The sequence below is a fragment of the Balaenoptera physalus genome (genome assembly GCF_965194825.1).
Source record: "Balaenoptera physalus genome assembly, chromosome: 15".
Classification (NCBI taxonomy): Eukaryota; Metazoa; Chordata; class Mammalia; order Artiodactyla; family Balaenopteridae; genus Balaenoptera; species Balaenoptera physalus.
In genome coordinates, this window is record NC_138894.1 from 64,009,935 (window position 1) to 64,033,645 (window position 23,711).

The 23,711-nt window shown below is 38.3% G+C and overlaps 1 long non-coding RNA gene across 3 annotated transcripts in view; it reads left to right on the forward strand.

The window, feature by feature from the left end:
- LOC309644264 overlaps nt 1-23,711 on the forward strand; it is a 665,166-nt gene that overhangs the window by 254,761 nt on the left and 386,694 nt on the right. For all 3 annotated transcript variants that reach the window (XR_014254323.1, XR_014254324.1, XR_014254325.1), the window contains exon 4: nt 10,385-10,480. This is a non-coding gene — a long non-coding RNA (uncharacterized lncRNA). The remainder of the gene's footprint in view (nt 1-10,384; nt 10,481-23,711) is intronic.

Sequence of the window (23,711 nt, forward strand, 5' to 3'; positions counted from 1 at the left end):
TACTCCTGGCTCCAATTTTTCTTCAGGTGCTACATGTACTTTTTTTTTTTTTTTAAACATCTTCATTGGAGTATATATTGCTTTCCAATGGTGTGTTAGTTTCTGCTTTATAAAAAAGTGAATCCGTTATGCATATACATTTGTCTCCATATTTCTTCCCTCTTGCATCTCCCCCCTCCCACCCTCCCTATCCCACCACCTAGGTGGTCATAAAGCACCTAGCTGATCTCCCTGTGCTATACGGCTGTTTCCCACTAGCTAGCTATTTTACGTTTAGTAGTGTATATATGTCCATGCCACTCTATCACTTTATCCCAGCTTACACTTCCCCCTCCCCATATCCTCAGGTCCATTCCCTAGTAGGTCTGTGTCTTTATTCTCATCTTGCCCCTAGGTTCTTCATGATCATTTTTGTTATTTTTTAGATTCCATATATATGTGTTAGCATACAGTATTTGTTTTTCTCTTTCTGACTTACTTCACTCTGTATGGCAGTCTCTAGGTCCATCCACCTCACTACAAATAACTCAATTTCGTTTCTTTTTATGGCTGAGTAATATTCCATTGTATATATGTGCTACATCTTCTTTATCCATTCATCTGTCAATGGACACTTAGGTTGCTTCCATGTCCTGGCTATTGTAAATAGAACTGCAATGAACATTGTGGTACATGACTCTTTTTGAATTATGGTTTTCTCAGGGTATATGCCCAGTAGTGGGATTGCTGAGTCGTATGGTAGTTCTAGTTTTAGTTTTTTAACGAACCTCCATACTGTTCTCCATAGTGGCTGTATCAATTTACATTCCCACAAACAGTGCAAGAGGATTCCCTTTTCTCCACACCCTCTCCAGCATTTATTGTTTGTAGATTTTTTGATGATGGCCATTCTGACTGGTGTGAGGTGATACCTCATTGTAGTTTTGATTCGCATTTCTCTAATGATTAATGATGTTGAGCATGCTTTCATGTGTTTGTTGGCAATATGTATACCTCTATGGAGAAAAGTCTATTTAGGTCTTCTGCCCATTTTTGGATTGGGTTGTTTGTTTTTTGATATTGAGCTGCATGAGCTGCTTGTAAATTCTGGAGATTAATCCTTTGTTGGTTGCTTCATTTGCAAATATTTTCTCCCATTCTGAGGGTTGTCTTTTCATCTTGTTTATGGTTTGCTTTGCTGTGCAAAAGCTTTTAAGTTTCATTAGGTACCATTTGTTTATTTTTTTAATTTTTTAATTTTTTTTAAACATCTTTATTGAAGTATAATTGCTTTACAATGGTGTGTTAGTTTCTGCTTTATAACAAAGTGAATCAGTTATACATATACATATATTCCCATATCTCTTCCCTCTTGCATCTCCCTCCCTCCCACCCTCCCTATCCCACCCCTCTAGGTGGTCACAAAGCACCGAGCTGATCTCCCTGTGCTATGTGGCTGCTTCCCACTAGCTATCTATTTTACATTTGGTAGTGTATATATGTCCATGACACTCTCTCACCCTGTCACATCTCACCCCTCCCCCTCCCCATATCCTCAAGTCCATTCTCTAGTAGGTCTGTGTCTTTATTCCCATCTTGCCACTAGGTTCTTCATGACCTTTTTTTTTTTCCCTTAGATTCCATATATATGTGTTAGCATACTGTATTTGTTTTTCTCTTTCTGACTTACTTCACTCTGTATGACAGACTCTAAGTCTATCCACCTCATTACAAATACCTCCATTTCATTTCTTTTTATGGCTGAGTAATATTCCATTGTATATATGTGCCACATCTTCTTTATCCATTCATCTGTTGATGGACACTTAGGTTGCTTCCATGTCCTGGCTATTGTAAATAGAGCTGCAATGAACATTTCGGTACATGACTCTTTCTGAATTATGGTTTTCTCAGGGTATATGCCCAGTAGTGGGATTGCTGGGTCGTATGGTAGTTCTATTTGTAGTTTTTTAAGGAACCTCCATACTGTTCTCCATAGTGGCTGTATCAATTTACATTCCCACCAACAGTGCAAGAGTGTTCCCTTTCCTCCACACCCTCTCCAGCATTTATTGTTTCTAGATTTTTTGATGATGGCCATTTTGACTGGTGTGAGATGATATCTCATTGTAGTTTTGATTTGCATTTCTCTAATGATTAATGATGTTGAGCATTCTTTCATGTGTCTGTTGGCAATCTGTATATCTTCTTTGGAGAAATGTCTATTTAGGTCTTCTGCCCATTTTTGGATTGGGTTGTTCGTTTTTTTGTTATTGAGCTGCATGAGCTGCTTTTAAATCTTGGAGATTAATCCTTTGTCAGTTGCTTCATTTGCAAATATTTTCTCCCATTCTGATGGTTGTCTTTTGGTCTTGTTTATGGTTTCCTTTGCTGTGCAAAAGGTTTTAAGTTTCATTAGGTCCCATTTGTTTATTTTTGTTTTTATTTCCATTTCTCTAGAAGATGGGTCAAAAAGACCTTGCTGTAATTTATGTCATAGAATGTTGTGCCTATGTTTTCCTCTAAGAGTTTGATAGTGTCTGGCCTTACATTTAGGTCTTTAATCCATTCTGAGTTTATTTTTGTGTATGGTGTTAGGGAGTGTTCTAATTTCATTCTTTTACATGTAGCTGTCCAGTTTTCCCAGCAACATTTATTGAAGAGGCTGTCTTTTCTCCATTGTATATTCATGCCTCTTTTACCAAAAATAAGGTAGCCATATATGCGTGGGTTTATCTCTGGGCTTTCTATCCTGTTCCATTGATCTATATTTCTGTTTTTGTGCCAGTACCATAGTGTCTTGATTACTGTAGCTCTGTAGTATAGTCTGAAGTCAGGGAGCCTGATTCCTCCAGCTCTGTTTTTCTTTCTCAAGATTGCTTTGGCTATTCAGGGTCTTTTGTGTTTCCATACAAATTGTGAAATTTATTGTTCTAGTTCTGTGAAAAATGCCAGTGGTAGTTTGATAGGGATTGCATTGAATCTGTAGATTGATTTGTGTAGTATAGTCATTTTCACAATGTTGATTCTTCCAATCCAAGAACATGGTATATCTCTCCATCTGTTTGTATCTTCTTTAATTTCTTTCATCAGTGTCTTACATTTTTCTGCCTACAGGTCTTTTGTCTCCTTAGGTAGGTGTATTCCTAGGTATTTTATTCTTTTTGTTGCAGTGGTAAATGGGAGTGTTTTCTTAATTTCACTTTCAGATTTTTCATCATTAATGTATAGGAATGCAAGAGATTTCTGTTCATTAACTTTGTATCATGCTACTTTACCAAATTCATTGATTAGCTCTAGGTGTTTTCTGGTAGCATGTTTAGGATTCTCTCTATGTATAGTATCATGTCATCTGCAAACAGTGACAGCTTTACTTCTTCTTTTCCGATTTGTATTCCTTTCATTTCTTTTTCTTCTCTGATTGCTGTAGCTAAAACTTCCGAAACAATGTTGAATAATAGTGGTGAGAGTGGACAACCTTGTCTTGTTCCTGAACTTAGTGGAAATGGTTTCAGTTTTTCACCATTGAGGACGATGTTGGCTGTGGGTTTGTCATATATGGCCTTTATTATGTTGAGGAAAGTTCCCTCTATGCCTACTTTCTGGAGTGTTTTTACCATAAATGGGTGTTGAATTTTGTCGAAAGCTTTCTCTGCATCTATTGAGATGATCATATGGTTTTTCTCCTTCATTTTGTTAAAATGTTGTATCACACTGATTGATTTGCATATATTGAAGAATCCTTGCAATACTGGGATAAACCCCACTTGATTATGGTGTGTGATCCTTTAACTGTGCTGTTGGATTCTGTTTGCTCGTATTTTTTTGAGGATTTTTGCATCTATGTTCATCAGTGATATTGGCCTGTAGTTTTCTTTCTTTGTGGCATCTTTGTCTGGTTTTGGTATCAGGGTGATGGTGGCCTCGTAGAATGAGGTTGGTAGTGTTTCTCCCTCTGCTATATTTTGGAAGAGTTTGAGAAGGATAGTTGTTAGCTCTTCTCTAAATGTTTGATAGAATTCGCCTGTGAAGCCATCTAGTCCTGGGCTTTTGTTTGTTGTGAGATTTTTAATCACATTTTCAATTTAGGTGCTTGTGACTGGTTTGTTCATATTTTCTATTTCTTCCTGGTTCAGTTTCAGAAGGTTGTGCATTTCTAAGAATTTGTCCATTTCTTCCAGATTGTCCATTTTATCGGCATATAGTTGCTTGTAGTAATCTCTCTTGATCGTTTGTATTTCTGCAGTGTCAGTTGTTACTTCTCCTTTTTCATTTCTAATTGTATTGATTTGAGTCTTCTCCCTTTTTTCCTTGATGAGTCTGGCTCTTGGTTTATCTATTTTGTTTATCTTCTCAAAGCACCACCTTTTAGTTTTATTGATCTTTGCTATCGTTTCCTTCAATTCTTTTTCATTTATTTCTGATCTGATCTTTTTGATTTCTTTCCTTCTGCTAACTTTGGGGTTTTTTTGTTCTTCTTTCTCTAATTGCTTTAGGTGTAAGGTTAGGTTGTTTATTTGAGATGTTTCTTGTTTCTTAAGGTAGGATTTTATTGCTATAAACTTCCCTCTTAGAACTGCTTTTGCTGCATCCCATAGGTTTTGGGTCATCGTGTTTTCATTGTCATTTGTCTCTAGGTATTTTTGGATTTCCTCTTTGATTTCTTCAGTGATCTCTTGGTTATTTAGTAGTGTATTGTTTAGCCTCCATGTGTTTGTATTTTTTACAGATTTTTCCTGTAATTGATATCTAGTCTCATAGTGTTGTGGTCGGAAAAGATACTTGATACCATTTCAATTTTCTTAAATTTACCCAGGCTTGATTTGTGACCCAAGATATGATCTATCCTGGAGAATGTTCCATGAGCAGTTGAGAACAAAGTGTATTCTGTTGTTTTTGAATGGAATGTCCTATAAATATCAATTAAGTCCATCTTGTTTAATGTATCATTTAAAGCTTGTATTTCCTTATTTATTTTCATTTTGTATGATCTGTCCATTGGTGAAAGTGGGGTTTTAAAGTCCCCTACTATGATTGTGTTACTGTCGATTTCCCCTTTTATGGCTGTTAGTATTTGCCTTATGTATTGAGGTACTCCTATGTTGGGTGCATAAATATTTACAATTGTTATATCTTCTTCTTGGATTGATCCCTTGATCATTATGTAGTGTGCTTCATTGTCTCTTGTAATAGTCTTTGTTTTAAAGTCTATTTTGTCTAATATGAGAATAGCTACTCCAGCTTTCTTTTGATTTCCATTTGCATGGAATATCTTTTTCCGTCTCCTCACTTTCAGTCTGTATGTGTCCCTAGGTCTGAAGTGGGTCTCTTGTAGACAGCATATATATGGGTCTTGTTTTTTTATCCATTCAGCCAGTCTGTGTCCTTTGGTTGGACCATTTAATCCATTTACAATTAAGGTAGTAATCGATATGTATGTTCCTATTACCATTTTCTGAATTGTTTTGGGTTTCTTATTGTAGGTCCTTTCCTTCTCTTGTGTTTCCTGACTAGAGAAGTTCCTTTAGCATTTGTTGTAAAGCTGGTTTAGTGATGTTGAATTCTCTTAGCTTTTGCTTGTCTGTAAAGGTTTTGATTTCTCTGTTGAATCTGAATGAGATCCTTGCTGGGTAGAGTAATCTTGGTTGTAGGTTTTTCCCTTTCATCACTTTAAAAATTTTTTAAAAAGTAATAAAAAAAAAAAAAGGAAAGGATAGAGCAACCAAACCAAAAAACAAATTCACCAATGATAACAAGTGCTAAAAACTATACTAAAAAAAAACAACAAACAAAATGGACAGACAGAACCCTAGGACAACTGGTAAAAGCAAAGCTATACAGACAAAATCACACACAGAAGCATACACATACACACTCACAAAAAGAGAAAAAGGGAAAAAATATATATATATCATTGCTCCCAAAGTCCCCCTCATCAATTTGGGATGATTCTTTATCTATTCAGGTATTCCACACATGCAGGGTACATCAAGTTGACTGTGGAGATTCAATCCGCTGCTCCTGAGGCTGCTGGCAGAGATTTCCCTTTCTCTTCTTTGTTCGCACAGCTCCCGGGGTTCAGCTTTGGACTTGGCCCCGCCTCTGCGTGTAGGTCACCTGAGGGCGTCTGTACTTTGCTCACACAGGAGGGGGTTAAAGGAGCAGCTGATTTGGCGGCTCTGGCTCATTCAGGCTGGGGGGAGGGAGGGGTACAGATGTGGGGCGAGCCTGCGGTGGCAGAGGCCAGCGTGATGTTGCACCAGCCGGAGGCGCACCGTGCGTTCTCCCGGGGAAGTTGTCCCTGGATCATGGGACCCTGGCAGTGGCGGGCTGCACAGGCTCCCGGGAGGGGCAGTGTGGAGAGTGACCTGTGCTTGCACACAGGCTTCTTGGTGGCGGCAGCAGCAGCCTTAGCATCTCCTGCCCGTCTCTGGGGTCCGCGCTGATAGCCGCGGCTCGCGCCCATCTGTGGAGCTCATTTAAGAGGCGCTTTTAATCCCCTCTCCTCGCGCACCGTGAAACAAAGAGGCAAGAAAAAGTCTCTTGCCTCTTCGGCAGCTCCAGACTTTTTCCCGGACTCCCTCCCAGCCAGCTGTGGCGCACTAGCCCCCTTCAGGCTGTGTTCTCGCCGCCAACCCCAGTCCTCTCCCTGCGATCCGACTGAAGCCCGAGCCTCAGCTCCCAGCCCCCGCCCACCCCGGCGGGGGAGCAGACAAGCCTCTCGGGCTGATGAGTGCTGGTCGGCACCGAGCCTCTGTGCGCGAATCTCTCCGCTTTTCCCTCCCCACCCCTGTTGCTGCACTCTCCTCCGTGGCTCTGAAGCTTCCCCCACTCCACCACCCGCAGTCTCCGCCCGCGAAGGGGCTTCTAGTGTGTGGAAACCTTTCCTCCTTCACGGCTCCCTCCCACTGGTGCAGGTCCCGTCCCTATTCTTTGTCTCTGTTTTTTCTTTTGCCCTAACCAGGTACATGGGGAGTTTCTTGCCTTTTGGGAAGTCTGAGCTCTTCTGCCAGCGTTCAGTAGGTGTTCTGTAGGAGTTGTTCCACATGTAGATGTATTTCTGATGTATTAGTGGGGAGGAAGGTGATCTCCATGTCTTATTCTTCCACCATCTCCACTACATGTACTTTTAAAGTTCAATCTCAACCAAAAGATTTCTTCTAAGAACTTTGTTCAGTAGCACTTGGTTTGCATCTCTCTAGTACAGAGATTTGCTTTGTGTTCCAGTGATTTCTAAAATTATTCCTTCAGTGAGACTACTGTTTTGGGAGGGACCACAAGTGGATATTACTCATGGTAATTCCTGTAGCATCTAGCTCAGAACTCTATGTATAGTAAATTAATAAATTAATAAAATTAATAATTTAAGAGCTTGAACTGAGGAGGCAGACTGACTCTCTAGCACTGTAAATCTTAATTATGATTATTTTTGTCATTAAACCTTCATTAAGTGCTCACAGAATATGCTTACATTTGAAACTGTTTTATATTATTTGCTACCTTGTTTATAAAGTAATTATAAATGAGAACAAGCACATTTTACACAGGGATAATTGAGAAATGATTTATTTTCCTATTTACAATGGACATTCATTATAATCCTTTTCTGGGGCAGTGGGGTAAAATCCATTCTTTGCACAAGTTAATTTCTCTTTTGGGTGTTTAGGCTTAGCCTATACAGCAAAGAAATTTCTTGAAATAAATTATCTCTGCATCCTGCAAAAGATCATTAAAATAACTGTGAATCTCCTTAGAAGGCAAAGTTACCTACCACATAATTGTCTTGTTTCACAGTGAACTCAGAGAGTTATTCAAAAATAGGTCAGGGAGAATCAGTAGGTAGGTGGGAGAGTGTGGGCTGATCCACGCTCAATTTCAGTTTTTAAGATATACACTTTAACTTCTAGTGTTTGCTATAAATAGTGATTAAATGATATAATTTTTGGAAATGCTAATATCTCAGAGTCATCACACTACGTTAACACAATTGGGAAATACTGAAATGGTTTTGATGTCTGAAAAAGAAGTGAATGTGCACTTAAAAATTTGTTAAGAGGGTAGATATCATGCTAAGTGTTCTTACCATAGAAAAAAGAAAAAAATGAAAACAAAATGAAAAAACCCAAAGGGATGCAAATAAAATTTTGGAGGCGATGGATATGTTTATTAATTTTATAATGGTGATATCATGGGTATATGCATATGTTTAAACTTATCAAACTGTATACATTAAATACATGTAGCATTTTGCATATCAATTATACTCCAATAAAGCTGTATAACAAAACAAAACAAAAACATCTTGCATAGAACCTGAAACATATTCAGGGTATAGTAACAATTTCCAGAAATCCTGAGAAGCCAGTGAAGGAAAAACCAGCATGATGACCTAAAATGAGGGCGGGCTTTGGAATAACATTATGTACACTTCCAATTTAAACTGTGTGCAGCATAGAAAAAGATAAAAGTTTCCCAATTCATTTTAAGCATAACCTTGACTCCAAAACTTTCCAAGCCTGAATAAAAAGAAAACCAGAGAGCAATCTCATTTATGTGTATTGTTGCAAAAATTATTAATAAAATGTTGGCATGTTAAATTGAACACCAAAAAAACAAAGATTAAAAAAATCATTATACTCCAATGTGTTTTATTAACTTTGAACTTTTTTGGAAGAAATATAAAATTCGTGAATTTCCCACTGGATTTTCTTGTTATTAAACTTTCAAAATATTTTTGCAGTTGCTGTCAGAAATAAAAGTACCACTTTTGTTTTTGTTCCTTCAATTCCCTTGTGTTTGGCAATTACTACAAAGAAATTTAAAATTACGTTGAATCTTATTCCTTAGACCTCTAAATAACACGTAAATTTTGTATGCAAATATCTCCTTAACATAGTGAATTTTAAAACTTTCTTAAATACAGAGGTTTTGCTTTGTTCTTTAAAAAAATCCTCAAAACAAATATACAAATTAATTAAAATAGGGATGGTTAGGTGGCTAGATGTTTATATATTTAAAATAGCTCGTATTTACCTCACTTATAAAAACAATCCATCTTCAAATGTTAGGATTGAGAGGTATTTTTGCTTGTTCAAATTGTACAAGAGGCAAAAACAATATAAATTTAAAATCACTTGTATAGGTATAAAATATTAAGTATAGGTGATAATTCACCTTTATTAGCAACTAGCCATGTTCCTATATTGTAGTTATTTAGCCACTTAGGGTCTTAAATTTCTTATCCATAAATGAAAGATGAGGACTAGATGGTCTTTTAGGTTCCAAATCCTAATTTTTTTTAAACCCCAAACCAAAATTATTCTATGAGTAGGACCCATAGATGGCAGTACCATATAATAAAAACAGTGGAAAAAAATGATGTTTTTTGAACTTGTCCAGATTAGGAAAAACATAAAATTAAAACTCATCTATTTTGGGGTTTCAAATGGAAAAGAGAAAGCAAAGGCAAAATGGCCATCATCATTATCACTTAATTTCTAGCTACATGAGGTAAAGATGGGAGAAAAACTAAAGTTTGCCTATTTCTATATAAAAAAATGCATTGAAGAGTAAACAATTAGGAGATTTCTAAAGGACTTAGAGACTACAACTCTGGTAGCAAAAAACTGGATTTTGAAAAAGCCACTGGAAATAATGCACCTACTGAAAGTAAAGTAAAAAACCAAAAACAAACAAACAACAACCAAAAACCCCGAAGAACTTAAACTGAAATGACATTTAACTGTGCAGTAAAAGCTCATTACTTTAGGATGATTTATAGGTAAAAACATGTACCTGACCTAATAAAAAATCTGCACTGTGGGATATTTTGAAATTAACATTCTTTTACTTCTGAATGGCATAAAGTATCTTAACCTAAGTTTACGTTTTTTTTTTTCTCTTGGAGGACAGCGCAGTGACTGGCTTTGAAAATGACAAGGGATTGTTTGTACAGCATTTTACATATCCATGGTAGAGTGGATGATTTTAGGAAATTTGAAGACAAATATAATCTGACTATGAAGAATGAGATTTCCAAATAAAGTCACAATTCAACCCATGCTTTTATTACCAATAAAATCACCCAATTCTTGTGGATTTGGAATTAACAAATTAAAATTTCATTAAGGAAAAATTCCTTGAAAGCTATATTTGAATGTGCTATTAATATCTTACAATGCATGTAAAATCAGGACATGTACAATATGTAAGACCAGGAAAGAGTTTTTCTCTTTCAAAGTGCTTTGTAAAGAACTTTCTCATATTATAAATTACCATCACCATGATGAATCTGGACAAATAGCCAAGAAGCAGTTACTCACAAAATATGAATTGTTCAGCCCTTTTATTTAATACTACTGGCCAGGGAAAGTGACTAATGCTCTTCACTATAATATGCATTAAGGGGCTGCACAACAAGGAGGAACTTCATTCAACTTTATAAAACATCAACGACGTTATGCTGTAAGAAAATGAAATACATATCTCACCATCAAAAGAGGTAAAGTAAATAACTATTATCCATGCAATTCACATTCTTAACAATTATAACATCGGTATTGGGGGCTAAAATGTCTGTAATTCATACATTCAACAGGCATCCTTTCAGCACCATCTGTTCCTATATGTTGGAGCAAATGTGAAAATTTTATGTAGGGTAGTGTATTGCCCTCCGATTGCCTACAGTCTCATCGTCAGGCAGACACGTACACCTTGAAATAGATATAGGTGCAAGGGACATAGTGGAACATCAGAGTGGAGTTGGGGAGTTTCCTGGAGGTGGTGAGTTCTGGGCATCACGTGCAAAGGCAGGGAAATGAGAACTAGGAGTCTAGAGGGATGGCAGTGTTCCCCATTGAAAATAGGTAACCTTCATGGCTCCTTCCCTAGCATGAGCTTATAGTGGACACCTTAACAGGCTTTATCCCTTCTAAGGCTACCTGTTCCAGTCTTCCCGTTCTCTGTTGCTAGTCATCGCTTAGGGGTCTGGTCCTTGTTTTCTGTCAGCTACATTGGGGTGGTTGTTTCTTAGACCTCACTCATACCTACAGATCTCTTACCATCCCCACTGCTCAGCATCCTACACCCAAGACAGTCAGGGGGTCAGGGGGCAAGCATCGTGTGTGTGTGTGTGTGCGTGCATGTAGAACTAAAAAGATTTGCTTAATTAAGAAAGTAGCATTAAAATCAATCAGGGTTGTGAGGTAAACGTAGGAGAACAGAAAGATCTTAAATGGACCAGAAAATACATCTGGATTTGGTGTGATAGAAAATAGTTGCTGAAAGATGCCGAGCAAAAAAGTGATGTAATGAATGTCATTTCATCACAATGTCTATTATTTGGAAGTAGCACACTAGATAGGAAACTTGTCATCTGGATTAGACTGTAAGCTCCTTGAAGGTAGGATTCTTCCTTATGCTCTCAGGGGTCTCCTAGGAGGCCTGAGTTCCTAATCACTCAGTAAATACTGGCTGATTGGGAGTGAGGGAGTTCTTAAACTGTCTACTTTGAAATAATTTTGTCTCTTATGAAATACTTTGTATTAGCATCCCCATTTTTATTTCCAGTCTTTCTCTGAAAGGGCAAATATGTTCAGACACAAAGTTAAGCAGAGCTTACTCAATGCTTTTTTTTTTTCTGTATATCCTATTAATTTTTAAAAATAGTTAAGACATACACTCCTATTTGAAGTAGGCCTTTGCTATATAACTGTGATTAAATTTTACTTCATTCATCAAGAGTTTTTTGTTTACCATTTTTTCTCACACTTTAATCTACACTGGAGCACTCCAGTTCCGACTGGGGAAGAGGGCCTTGGGTGAGCTTGCATTTCATTTACCTAATTCAAATCAGGCATATAAAGTGTCTTGATTTTCAAATATAAAAATATAATAGAGATAGTACCATAATCAGCAGCAGAAGGTAATAAAAGCTCACGTTAAACACTTGCAAAGGACTCTGCTGGGCTTTTTTTTTTTTTTGGTATCGTAGAAAGCTTGCTACTTAAAAATATAAACAGTGGCATTTTTTTTGGTTTTTTAAAAATTAATTAATTAATTAATTTACTTTTGGCTGTGTTGGGTCTTCGTTCCTGTGCGAGGGCTTTCTCTAGTTGCGGCAAGCGGGGGCCACTCTTCATCACGGTGGGCAGGCCTCTCACTATCGCGGCCTCTCTTGTTGCGGAGCACAGGCTCCAGACGCACAGGCTCAGTAGTTGTGGCTCACGGGCCTAGTTGCTCTGTGGCATGTGGGATCTTCCCAGACCAGGGCTCGAACCCGTGTCCCCTGCATTGGCAGGCAGACTCTCAACCACTGCACCACCAGGGAAGCAGTGGCATGTTTTGATGTTAGTATAGTGTAGTGTACTTTCAGCATTTCGCTTCATTTTTAGGTGCTAATATGACCATAGGAGAACCTGCCTATTGTCAATTGACAGCTATTACAGAGGCGTAGTCCACTTTATTTTCCTCTGAATTATTAGCTATTGTTAGATTTGATGTTTAAACACCACTATACAAGTTCAAATATTACCACAAAATCAGGTAGAATAGCAGTAGTTAAAAAATATTTCAGCTTTACCTCTGAAGACCTATTCTTTGTTACCATGCCTATACCAATACGAAAGTAGCTGTGGAGAATTTCCCTATGTTTTTCCAAATTCAGAGGATTAGTAAAGTGGCTTGTGTTAAAGACACTTAGTTGATGCAAACAGTTATGATCTAGGAATATCTAAAGTTCTAAAATTAACTAAAATCATGGATAAAGGAGAGTAGAATAATCTCTTTTAAATTTAGATACAGTTGTCTCATTCATTCTTTGTTTTCTCCTCTGTTCTCCCCACAGTGCTTAGCACAATGGCTACATATTTAAAAAAGCCAGAAACATTTAGTAGAAAAATACACGTGAAGTTAAAAAGTTAAGGTCAACATCAATTCTCTTGGGTCACTCATTATTGATGTCCTTTTATTTTTTAAAGACTTTTTTTTTTTAACAGCAGTTTTATGTTTAGAACGAAATTGAGAGGTGGGTACAGGGATTTCTCATATGTCCCCTGCCCTCACCCATGCATAGCCTCCCCCATTATCAACATCACTCACCAGAGTGGTGCATTTTTACCAAAGATAAACCTACAGTGACCACAGTTTACCTTAGGGTTCACTTTTGGTGTTGTACATTCTGTGGGTTTGGACACATGTATAATGACATATCCATTATAATAATGTCATACCGACTATTTTCACTGTCCTAGAAATCCTCTGTGCTCTGCCTGTTGCTCTCTCCCTCGACCTCACTCCTGGAAACTACTGATCTTTTTAATGTCTCCATAATTTTGCCTTTTTCAGAATGTCACATTGTTGGAATCATATAGTATATGGCCTTTTCAGATTGACTTGTTTCCCTTAATAATATGCATTTGAAGTTCCTCCATGTCTTTGCATGGCGTAAAAGCACCTTTATTTCGAGTGCTGACTAATATTCCATGGTCTGGGTGCCCCATTATTTATTCATCCATTCACTGAAGGACACCTTGGTTGCTTCTAATACTGATGCATTTTTCAGAATAAACCCGCACATGTTACAATAGTATAAGAAAAGAATATCTGGGATCCAAAATGCCTTTTCATCTTTTGTCTGGTTTCCAAATTAGTGATTTCATTCATTGTATCATAGCATTTTACAGTGGGGTTGAAGGGGAAGGTAGAGATGGTGGCAGACCTGTGATGAGTTTAGATATCATCTATTTTGAATCCATCATTTTAGTTGAGGATTACTGATCAGTGTCAGAAATACAAAGCATCTGCCAGTGCAGACACATGTAGTCCTATTAAGACCCATGCCACTTAGCAGAATGGATTCATCTTTCTATTCCTGAGAGCTTTGATACAGCAAAGCATAGAGAGGCTGTTCAGGACCCTGGATATCCAGGCAGGTTTCGAAGAGGGTAGGATTTGTATCATGGAGAGAAAGAGAGAAAAGAACTAAAAAAGGGGAGGTTGAGCACAAAGGATGGCAAACAGTTTTTCCTACATGACCTACCTTTGTATTTACTGTATATAACCTGTCTTTATATTGAGTTCTATGGATTTTGTCCCCTTCTAGCTACTGTCTATTTCTCTGCTTCCCTTTTGAGAAGCAGAACTTCAAGAAAAATTTTCCATGCCCATTATCTCCAATTTATCTTTTCCCATCCTTGAATCGACTTCAAACAAGCTTTTATCCCTCACCACTCTAATGAAATAGATCAGTGGGCTTTATATTGCCAAAATCAAAGGTCACCTCTCAGTTCTTATCTCCCTTGACTTATCAGCTTCACTCGACACAGGTGATTATGCCTTCATTTTTTGGAACATTTTTTACATTAGATTTCTAGAAGTCTACTCTTCCCCATTTTCCTCCTACTTCACTGGTTACTGTCTTTTATTCTCCCTTATTAAATTCCTCATATTCATCTCAAGCTTCTTAAATTTGGAGGACCCCAACGTTTAGTTTTCAGATGACACTCTATTTCTCTAATTGCACTCACTCCCATTATGATCTCCCCCCAGCCTATGGCTTTATATATCATCTATATGTTGACCATGCCCAAATTTATATTTCTAGTGCATACCTTTCCTCTGAACCCTGGACTCAGATAACCAACTATATAGCAAAAATCCCTACTTGGATGTCTGATTAGCCACCTCACACTTAATGAGTTTAAAATAGATACATGAGTTTTCTTCCCAACCCTATTACTTCGTAGTATTCTGTATCTCGATAAGTGGAAAATTCATTCCCCCATTTTCCCTGATCAAAAACCTCAGTCATTTTTTACTCCTTTCTTTTTTGCATATGCCCACATCCAATGAGCCAGCAAACTCTGTCAGAACACTTCTTTCAGATAAATAAAAATGACCTCTTCTACTGTCACTCTGATTCAGGCACCATTCTCTTTTGCCTGGATAACTTCAAGTCTCTTAATCAGTCTTTCTGTTTTCACCTTTGGCCCTACTATATACTGTCTACATAGCACTCACGCCGAAAGCCTGATGCCGAAAGCTCGGCCTCTGTGCACAGGTGCCGAATCGAATCTTGGAGACAGAGTTTTGGGTGAAGTAGAAAAGAATAGCTTTATTGCTTTGCTAGGCAAAGGGGGACCCAGTGGGCTCACGCCCTGAAACACTGTGTGCTTCCCGACCTGGGAGGAATCACTGAGAAGTTTTTATAGCAATGGTTCAAGGGTGGGGTTACTGATAAGATCAGGGTGTGCACAGGGTCCTTTAATCTGGTCTCAGGTAATCTCTTGATGTGCTTCTCTGGTTCCTTTAATCTGGCCTCAGGTGGTCTTCTCTGGAATGAAGAATGCTGACATCTCTATAAAGAGCTCAAAGATATTGTTATGTGTATACCTTACAACAGAACCAGGACCCTGCCCCAAGGCTGCACTATTGTTTCTTGGCTGCTCCTCCTCTGTCTCTGTGTCCCCTCCCTTCCCTGTTTAGCAACTGTTTGAATCTGCCCTTTGGGACTCAGGGAAGGTCATGGAGGCTTCCCATGCCGAGGAGCCCCACAAGGTCCTGCTTGGTTTTACTCCCTCTGAAATATAAATCAGATCATGTTATTCCTCTGGTCAAAAACTTCCATTGGTTTTTCTATAACCCACAGACTAAAACCCAAATTCCTAACAGGGGCTTTTGAGCCCCTGTGAAATCTAATCCTGTATTCCCTCTGTGACTTCACTGCATACTACTCTGCCCCTCGTTCATTCTACTCCAGCCACTCTGGTTTCCTTCTACCTCAGAGCCTTTCAACTTTGCACTTTCTGTTCCCTCCCTTAGGATTCTCTTCCCTCATGTACCTGCTTGGCTTGCTCCAATGCTTCATTCAGGTATCTACCCCAATATAAAATAGCAGTTCAATCACTCTCTTTCCTCTTGCTTTGTTATCATTCAATACCCCCTTTTCCCACCAGATTTATTTATTTGTTTATTTCTTCATTGTTTCTCTCTGTTTGGAAACAAATGCCATAAGGGTAGGGACCTTGTCTCTTTTCTTCACAGTTATATGCATGGTTCTGGAATAGCATCTGGTATATAATAATATTAGTGTTTATTAATATTTAATATGTATTAAGTGAATCAATTTTAAGGGGTTTAGGACAGAGACGTATGAACAGTAACACAGTGGGAGTAAACGTGGAACACAGCACGATTATAAGTGGATTTCATGAAATATAAAAAAACTCTGGTAAAAGTCAGAAGGCTATAAATATCACTACCTGAGAAATGAGGGCTCAGAAGAAAAATGGTCTACTGTCAACCTCCAGTAGACCAAACTTCCCTACTTTCTTACCTAGTCATGACCTCTCTTTTGACCTCCGTCTCTGCCTTTTTTCCTTAGAGGTATACCCAGAGGAAAAAACTAAAACTAAAATCTTACTGTCTAATTTTTTGATTTCTTAATATAATTCATTCCATCGGACATGTTTCATAGCCCTATTAACTTTGGCAAATGTCCTTTCTTACTTGAATATAACCACAAAGCAAGCCTATAACCAGTTAATTTTAAAATTTTTATTTAGGTGTTTATTACTCATTTGGTTTCAGAAAATACCAGAAAGGCAGCACAATTACATAACCATAGCCATATAACATAAATAAGAGAGTAAGAAAGAACAAGGAGAAAAATGAGTTAAAGGAATTAAACAGAATCATGATTAAGACTTTGTTACAAAAGCATGCCATAGAGCAGGGTCAACAGACTACAGCCAGGGGGCTAAACTCTGCCCAATGCCTGTTTTTGTAAATAAAGTTTTATTGGAATACAGTCACACCTACTCCTTTGTTCATTATCTATGGCTGGTTTCACACTACAATGGCAGAGTTGACTAGTTATGATACAGTCAGTATGGCCCGCAGAGATGGAAATATTTACTCTCTGGCCCTTTATAAAAAGTTTGCCGATTCCTGCCATAGAGTCCCTTATACTCAGGGACGATGTGCCCCAAATTTGCTTCTAATCTTTCTAGTTGCTAATGCAGAGACCTAACTTTTGCTATGCACGAGGGCCTCAGTTTCGTAGGGCAAAATCAATTCAGCTTTCCAGGTGAAGAGCAAGTGTTTCTGATGCTGAACACCAGAAAGAACTTTCTGTGAAGGATCCCTGTCAGTAGAACCTTGACTAATGTGACAGATAATGTCCTTTGTAAGATGCTCAGACTAAACATGAGGAAGGACACATTCCATTGGGGTATTTCTTAAAATATCCCTTCATATAGGCTGATATCATCATGCCAAAGTTCAGTTCTCTCGACATAGGAAATACTATGTAGGAACCATGGCATATGATCTCCTGCCTAAGCATTTCCATTCAAACTTTATGACTACTCCTTTTGATGATTTTTTTTTTTTTTTGTCATCTCTAGTGTCTTATTATCATGTCAAACACTCAACATTTGTCTGATCTTGGGCAAATTTACTTTTCCTTGATTTATTTTGGAAAGAGTGAAAATTATATTTGGGCAGCACAAACTACACTTCCAGTGGTGTGGAGTCATTAAAGGGTATGCCACATTTGTGGATTGTTAAAAGTTTGTGTATGTATGGTAGTAAATGGCCTGAGATAGTGTTGATGGCAAAGTAAGTTGGGGTCAGGTTGTAAAGGATCATGTTAAGTAATTTGGGCTTTATCCAGTTGGCAGTGGTGTTCCCACTAAGATTTTCAAAAGTCATTTTTGATGTACTTGTTTTAGCTAAATACTGAAGAAAATAAAGTTATTTAAAAAGCAAAGAATGAGGCCATCGTGCTTTGTCTTCCCCCAAAGCAACTCCAAACAGATGTTCTTGCCTACCATGGCATGATATGGGTCTAAGGAATTGCTTCTAGTAGATTCTTCCACATTCCACTGCCCCTGGGTTTTTAGTATTACCTCCTTAGAGTTCATGGCTGTTTTCTTCCAAGGTCAAGGCTTTTCTGAATCCTCCCAGTACCCATTTCCTGCAGTGTTTTTAACACAAACACATGCTCTGTCTGTCAAGTACAGTGTAAAAATGACTTTGCTGGAAGGCGTGTAGATTTTTGGGCATAAGCCACACACGGAGCAAGCATTATGAGCAGATGGCCTTATTACTAGATACAGCCCGAGCCAGATAGAAACAGGGCTGGGGCTTTTACGGAAGGAGGCAGTTACGGTCCTCTGATCTTCAGCTCTGTGCTTTGGTCTCAGGTCTACACTTAGGTTCAGTTCAAAACAGTTCTCTTTGGAACTTCCATTTTATATTTCTCCCCCTTGTTTAGATTCCACTCAGCATTATAAAAAAATATAAATAATATCTCTCCTCTAGGTGCTCTCTGTATGCCTGGATAATTTTACATTCTGGTGTTTTTCAGTCTGGTCTGCTCCAGTTCCCTTAAGGTCTATCTCTATTCTTCAATCTCACCCAGTCAGCCTGTCTCCTGCTTTTTCAGTTTTCTTAAGCATTTTTCTTCCATCACCGTCCCTGGATAGCACTCTGATCATGTGAGCATTTCTCCGTCTAACTTTCTGTTGCCTGTCAATCTGTTTTAAAATTAGTATGCCAACATTTCTCCTTTTCTACAGAAAAACATGTTTATAAGACAATTCACAATAAAGCCAGGGCAGGGTGAAGGGTAAGAATATTTTTACCCGTTAATATTTAAGAAGGTGAGCTGATGGGGAGAGAGAAGTAAAAAAATTGAGAGACAAATGAAAGCCTAAATGCCTAATTTATGCTCCTTCAAACTCCCTTTCTCCAGTTTGGGCAGCTTGGCAGGCTCTCCTGCTTGTCTCAGTAGAAAAGAGACAAACACTCTGGTCTTACTTTCTTGACTCCTTGTAGTGTAAATAGGAGACTGTAGTTTTCCAGTTTCTTTCTTTCACTTGAGTATTATTCTTATACTTATTATTGTTTTCTCAGATATATTTCAAGCTTATTGAAGGTAGGGGTCATGCATTTACTACACTATCTCCCTCAGCACTCAACACGCAGCTATGAAAATCTCTTGCTTTTTTTTAAATTCCATGTTGACTTCATCCTTAGGTTCTTGGTGGGGGTACGCTGGTTTCCAGTTGGCTCTACTCTTAACATCTTCCCAAGCCCAAATTCAATAGAAAAGATAGTATCTCCCAAAATAGTTCAAATGAAATATCTGGACTATCATTTGTTTTAGTTGAGTCATGTGTATCCTTGAAGAGTTACCATGGCTAGAGTGATGCAATGGCCCAGTTGGTGGGGGGGAAGGGTGCAGAAGCTGGACAAAGAGTCACCTCCACTTGAAGCACAGAGACTTCAGTGGAAGAGAGATGATCCTCAAAGGAAAATTGAGTCTCTGTTTCCAAAAGATGGGGAAATGGTTGATAGTTATCGAACACAATAAATGTTCACTACAGTGTTCTTATTTAGAAGATTATAAGATTATAAGGTACTATGCTATTGTAGCTCCCATGAACCTTGAGTAACAAATACTGAATGATTCTTTGAGAGTTATAAGTTTCCCAAGAATGGCTCAGGACAGATCTGATGAAAATTTGGAAGCCACCAGAGGGAATGTGAAAGCTACAAGGTGTTGCTAAAAAAGATAGTTCTCTGAGGATCAGAGGAGACCTCCTATTGCTTATAGAATAAAATACAGAGCCTTAGCTTGATACACAAGATCCTTTACAATCTGATCCCGATTTACTTCTGTTTCATCTCCTGACAACTTCTACTGTATTCTCTATAATCCAGCCAAATATGGTTTCTTATCAGCCTCTAAACAGCACATCATGCTGTTTCATGACTCAGTGACTTTCTCCCCACCTTTGCCCTTTATTTCTTAAATGAACTTTATATTAAAGAATACATAAAGAAAAATGCCCAACTCAATGACTTTTTGAAAATCTTGTTTCATTCTTGGAATTCTTTCACACTCTTTTCAAACTGGTACATTTCTATTTGTTCATGGATGAAGCTCAAATATTATTACTTGCGTAAAGGTCTCAGAGAGAGTTAGTCGCCTCTGACTTGAATGCCTGGGTAGGTGGTGTCACTATTAAGCTAAAGAAGGGTTATGGAAGAAGGAACAAGTTTGACTAGGGGGAATGGGAGGAGGAGGATGAATTCCATCTTGGGCAGGTAAGTCTGAAGTAACTGCACAGGGGTGACTGGCTGCTATTTAGATGCACTGGATCTAGGTATTTAGCTGAGTGGCCTGATGTGAAGATACTGATGTGTTGCCACATAGAAGTGCTGAATGAGATTTCTCCGGGAGAAAATTATCCAGGGTGGAACCTTGGAGAACACAACATTTAAGACGAGGGCTGAGGCACTGAGTAGTCAGTAATGGAGATGAGGGAGAAGGAGCAGAGAGATATGAGGAGCCGAGAGAGGATAATTTCAGCAGGTAAACAGTGACCGAGGAGATAGAAGTTTGGTAGAGGCAGCTCAAGGATAGTGTTTGGTAGGGGCAGCTCAAGGATGATAAAGATCAATAAGTGACTAATGCCTTGGAAGTCATGGGTGATGAGTTTGAGAGAGTCTGGGGCCTATAGAGGGGACTGTGGAAAGAGTACCCTTTTTGGGTATTAATGGTGCTAAAAGGCAGCTCTCCTGAGCATCTTGTGATAGGAACTAGAGATAGAAAATCTTTTCCAGCATGCATAAGAGAATTGGAGTTACAGCCTTAACTCTCTTTCCTGCATTTGGTGAAGGACATTAATCACAGCATTGTAATGGATTTCTTTCTAGAATGTTTCCTTTGAAGAGAGAATTCTTTTACATGAACATAATAATAGAAGAATATAACTTCTTAAAAATCACATCAATACCTCTTTGGGGACAAAGCTGACCAAATATATCATTACATCCTACCACATAGCACAAAAAATGAAGTCCACTGATCTAGATAGAAAGGAGCAGTTAGTACCTTGTTCGTTCTAAACAAACGTTATTCTTTAGTTTATCCTCAGGACCTCTGTTTTTCAAGTGAATAAAAGTTTATAGTCACTAAATCTCTCATTGCTGGTTCCCTGGTGAGAAAACAGTAATAAATATATAAGGAAAAATGTACCAGAATATGTGAGCTTCTTTGAGCTTCAGTGTTGACATATTAAAACTCCAGGTTCATCCTGTGGTGGTGAGAGGCTCTGTGGTTGTAGGGTCACGGTTGGTGGTCAGAACAGGTCTCAAAGACATCAGAGGTTCATTTTGTTGTTGTTATTGTTCCTGGGTTCACTCCTCCAGTCCAATAGGTCTGGAAATTCAATTAATAACTTACTCAGGGAAATTCAAGCTTTGAGAAAAAGGACCTAAAGGATTTATTTCAGATCTGTGAGACAGATTTTTAGCCAAAGCAATAATTGACGTTAAAGTATGTATCTTTCCAAACCTCTATGTGGGAAATTAAAGCAAAAATTAGAGGGTTGCCTGATGAGTAGATGGAATCAGAGTAATATCTAAGTAATCCTGTCTACTAATCTGTATTCCTTGATCTAGCCAATGAAGCAGACGTAAGGCCCATTTTCCCCTATTAACTTTGGTTCTTAGGCCTCTTTGAGGCTCTGGTTAATGCCACGGAGTCTCTAGTCAAACGCTTTTTCAAACATTTCAGTGGTTCCACAGAGTCCTAGAAACTGAGACTTAAAATCCCAGATCAAAAGCTCACAAGCTAGGGATGCACAAGCTAAGGATATACTTTTTCAGTGCTTAAGCATGTCTTTTCCATTCCTGCACCAACATTTAGATTAATCAGCCCTTGTTTCCTTCAGGCCAAGAAATTCTAGCACCTCCTGGCTCATTTCCTAATTGACTCAAACAAGGAGGTTGGTGTGTAGGTATCTTCCTCAGCTAGGATGTAAGCACACCGATAGTCCTTGAATTCTGCCTGTTTGGTAGAATCAGTAGAAATTCTTCCCACTACGTTTTTTCAGATTGAGGAGATTCTGAGACAAAAAAATTATAGAGTTAATGTCAACCTCCAGGCAACATAAATTGAGTTAGTGTGCTTCTTTTGTGATGTCACATAATCCCTCCTGTATTGTAATTCTCTTTCAAACTTAACCCTATACCCTATCTTGAAGTGTGGGCAGTTGAAAGGATAGCTTGTCAAGAATATTTTCCTTTAATGGCTAGAGCTCATAGTGGGTCTGTTATTCAGTCCTACTGTGGATTAGATTTGTTTGTTTGCATTGTTCTGACACAAAACATGTTGAGGCAAAACCAGAAAGTCAGTCATCTTTGAGTCCTATATCTTTGCTGATTTCATTTTAAGTGTGAATTGATAAGAGAAATACAGAAACAGAACAACAGTAGTGTCTTTCAAATCCTAGCTCTTCTTGCCACTATTGGAGGCTATCTGGTCTCAAATCCTTGATTAACTCACGCGGTTGTTACATCCTAACTTGTGAAATGGCATGGCATGGTAAAAAGAGATTTGGTAACTGTGTCAGTCAGGATCCCAGCAAAAAAGAGATAGTACATTCAAATTAGAATGAGCTGAGAAGGGTTTAAAAAGGGACAATTTCCCAAGGCAAGGGCAGAACATAGGGGATCATAAGTGAAGTGCAGTACCTTGGATCTGTTACCACGACTAGACCCAGTAGGATAAGCAGTATGATCGTAACCTGGACGGAAGAATTGTGTGGGGAAGGGACACAGCCAGCCCTACATGAACCGGAAGGGAAGGAGGCAAGGACATAAAGACCTCATCTGTCCTCACTCCCTTCTTTCCCTAGTGTGTCTTTCCGGCTTCCCTGTTGGCACACTGATGTAATCATACAGGTCAGCCTCCTGGATGGGGGCAGGGTGGAAAGAATAGAGAATGGGTCTGGAGGGCAAACAAGAATACTTAGCACACGTCCAACAAATTTGGGTCCAAATTCTGGCCCTACCATTTATCAGCTCTTCATCTTTGAACCAGACTTAACTTATCTGATACTCAGTTTTCTACCCCTCAGAATTTCTGGGCACCTTAAATAGATAATGTAAATAGAAAAATGTCTGCTATACATCACATGACACATAAATGCTCAAGAAGTGCTTATTGAATGTTTACTGAATGAATGACCACTTGATTAATTAAAAATGAAAGGTTGGTAAAGGCAGAGGCTAAGAAGTGGTTTCCTTTTACAGTTTATGCACCATAAATAGAATGTTTGATGTGTGCCCATCTGAATAACATATTGCCCTCAGGCAATTATAAAGATAATCAATATTTTTCTAGGCAATGCGTTTAGGGAAATATGCATAAAACAAATAATCATTACTGATAATGTGTGACTATTGTGTTCTGAATAGTTAAAATTTAATGTTTACATGCCTTTGGTGAGTCAGGATGGCTTTCCAATTGTCTCATTTTATGAACTGAAAGACTTAAAACTAAACATCTCTTAAAAACCATAGAATCTTAGAACTGGAAATGGCCCATGGAAAATCATCTGTTTGTTTTTTATTTTGCAGTTGAAAAACTTGAGGCCCAGAGATGTAAGCTCATCCAAGGCTAATAACCTTGAGAGTGGCAGAGTTACAACTAGAGTCTAGGAGTTCTGGCCTTAGTCTAAGCCATCTCCTTCTAGATTTTGATTAATAACATCCTAAAGAACAGAACTGACGAAAAGTTCCACACCTTATAAATCAGCATGAAGCTTGCCCAGAGGGTAGATAGCTTATGAATTCAATCACCATCTAGATGCCAAGAGAGAGGAGTAAATGAAAACAAAGCATTAATGTTTTGCAATTTATAAAAGAACCTCTTG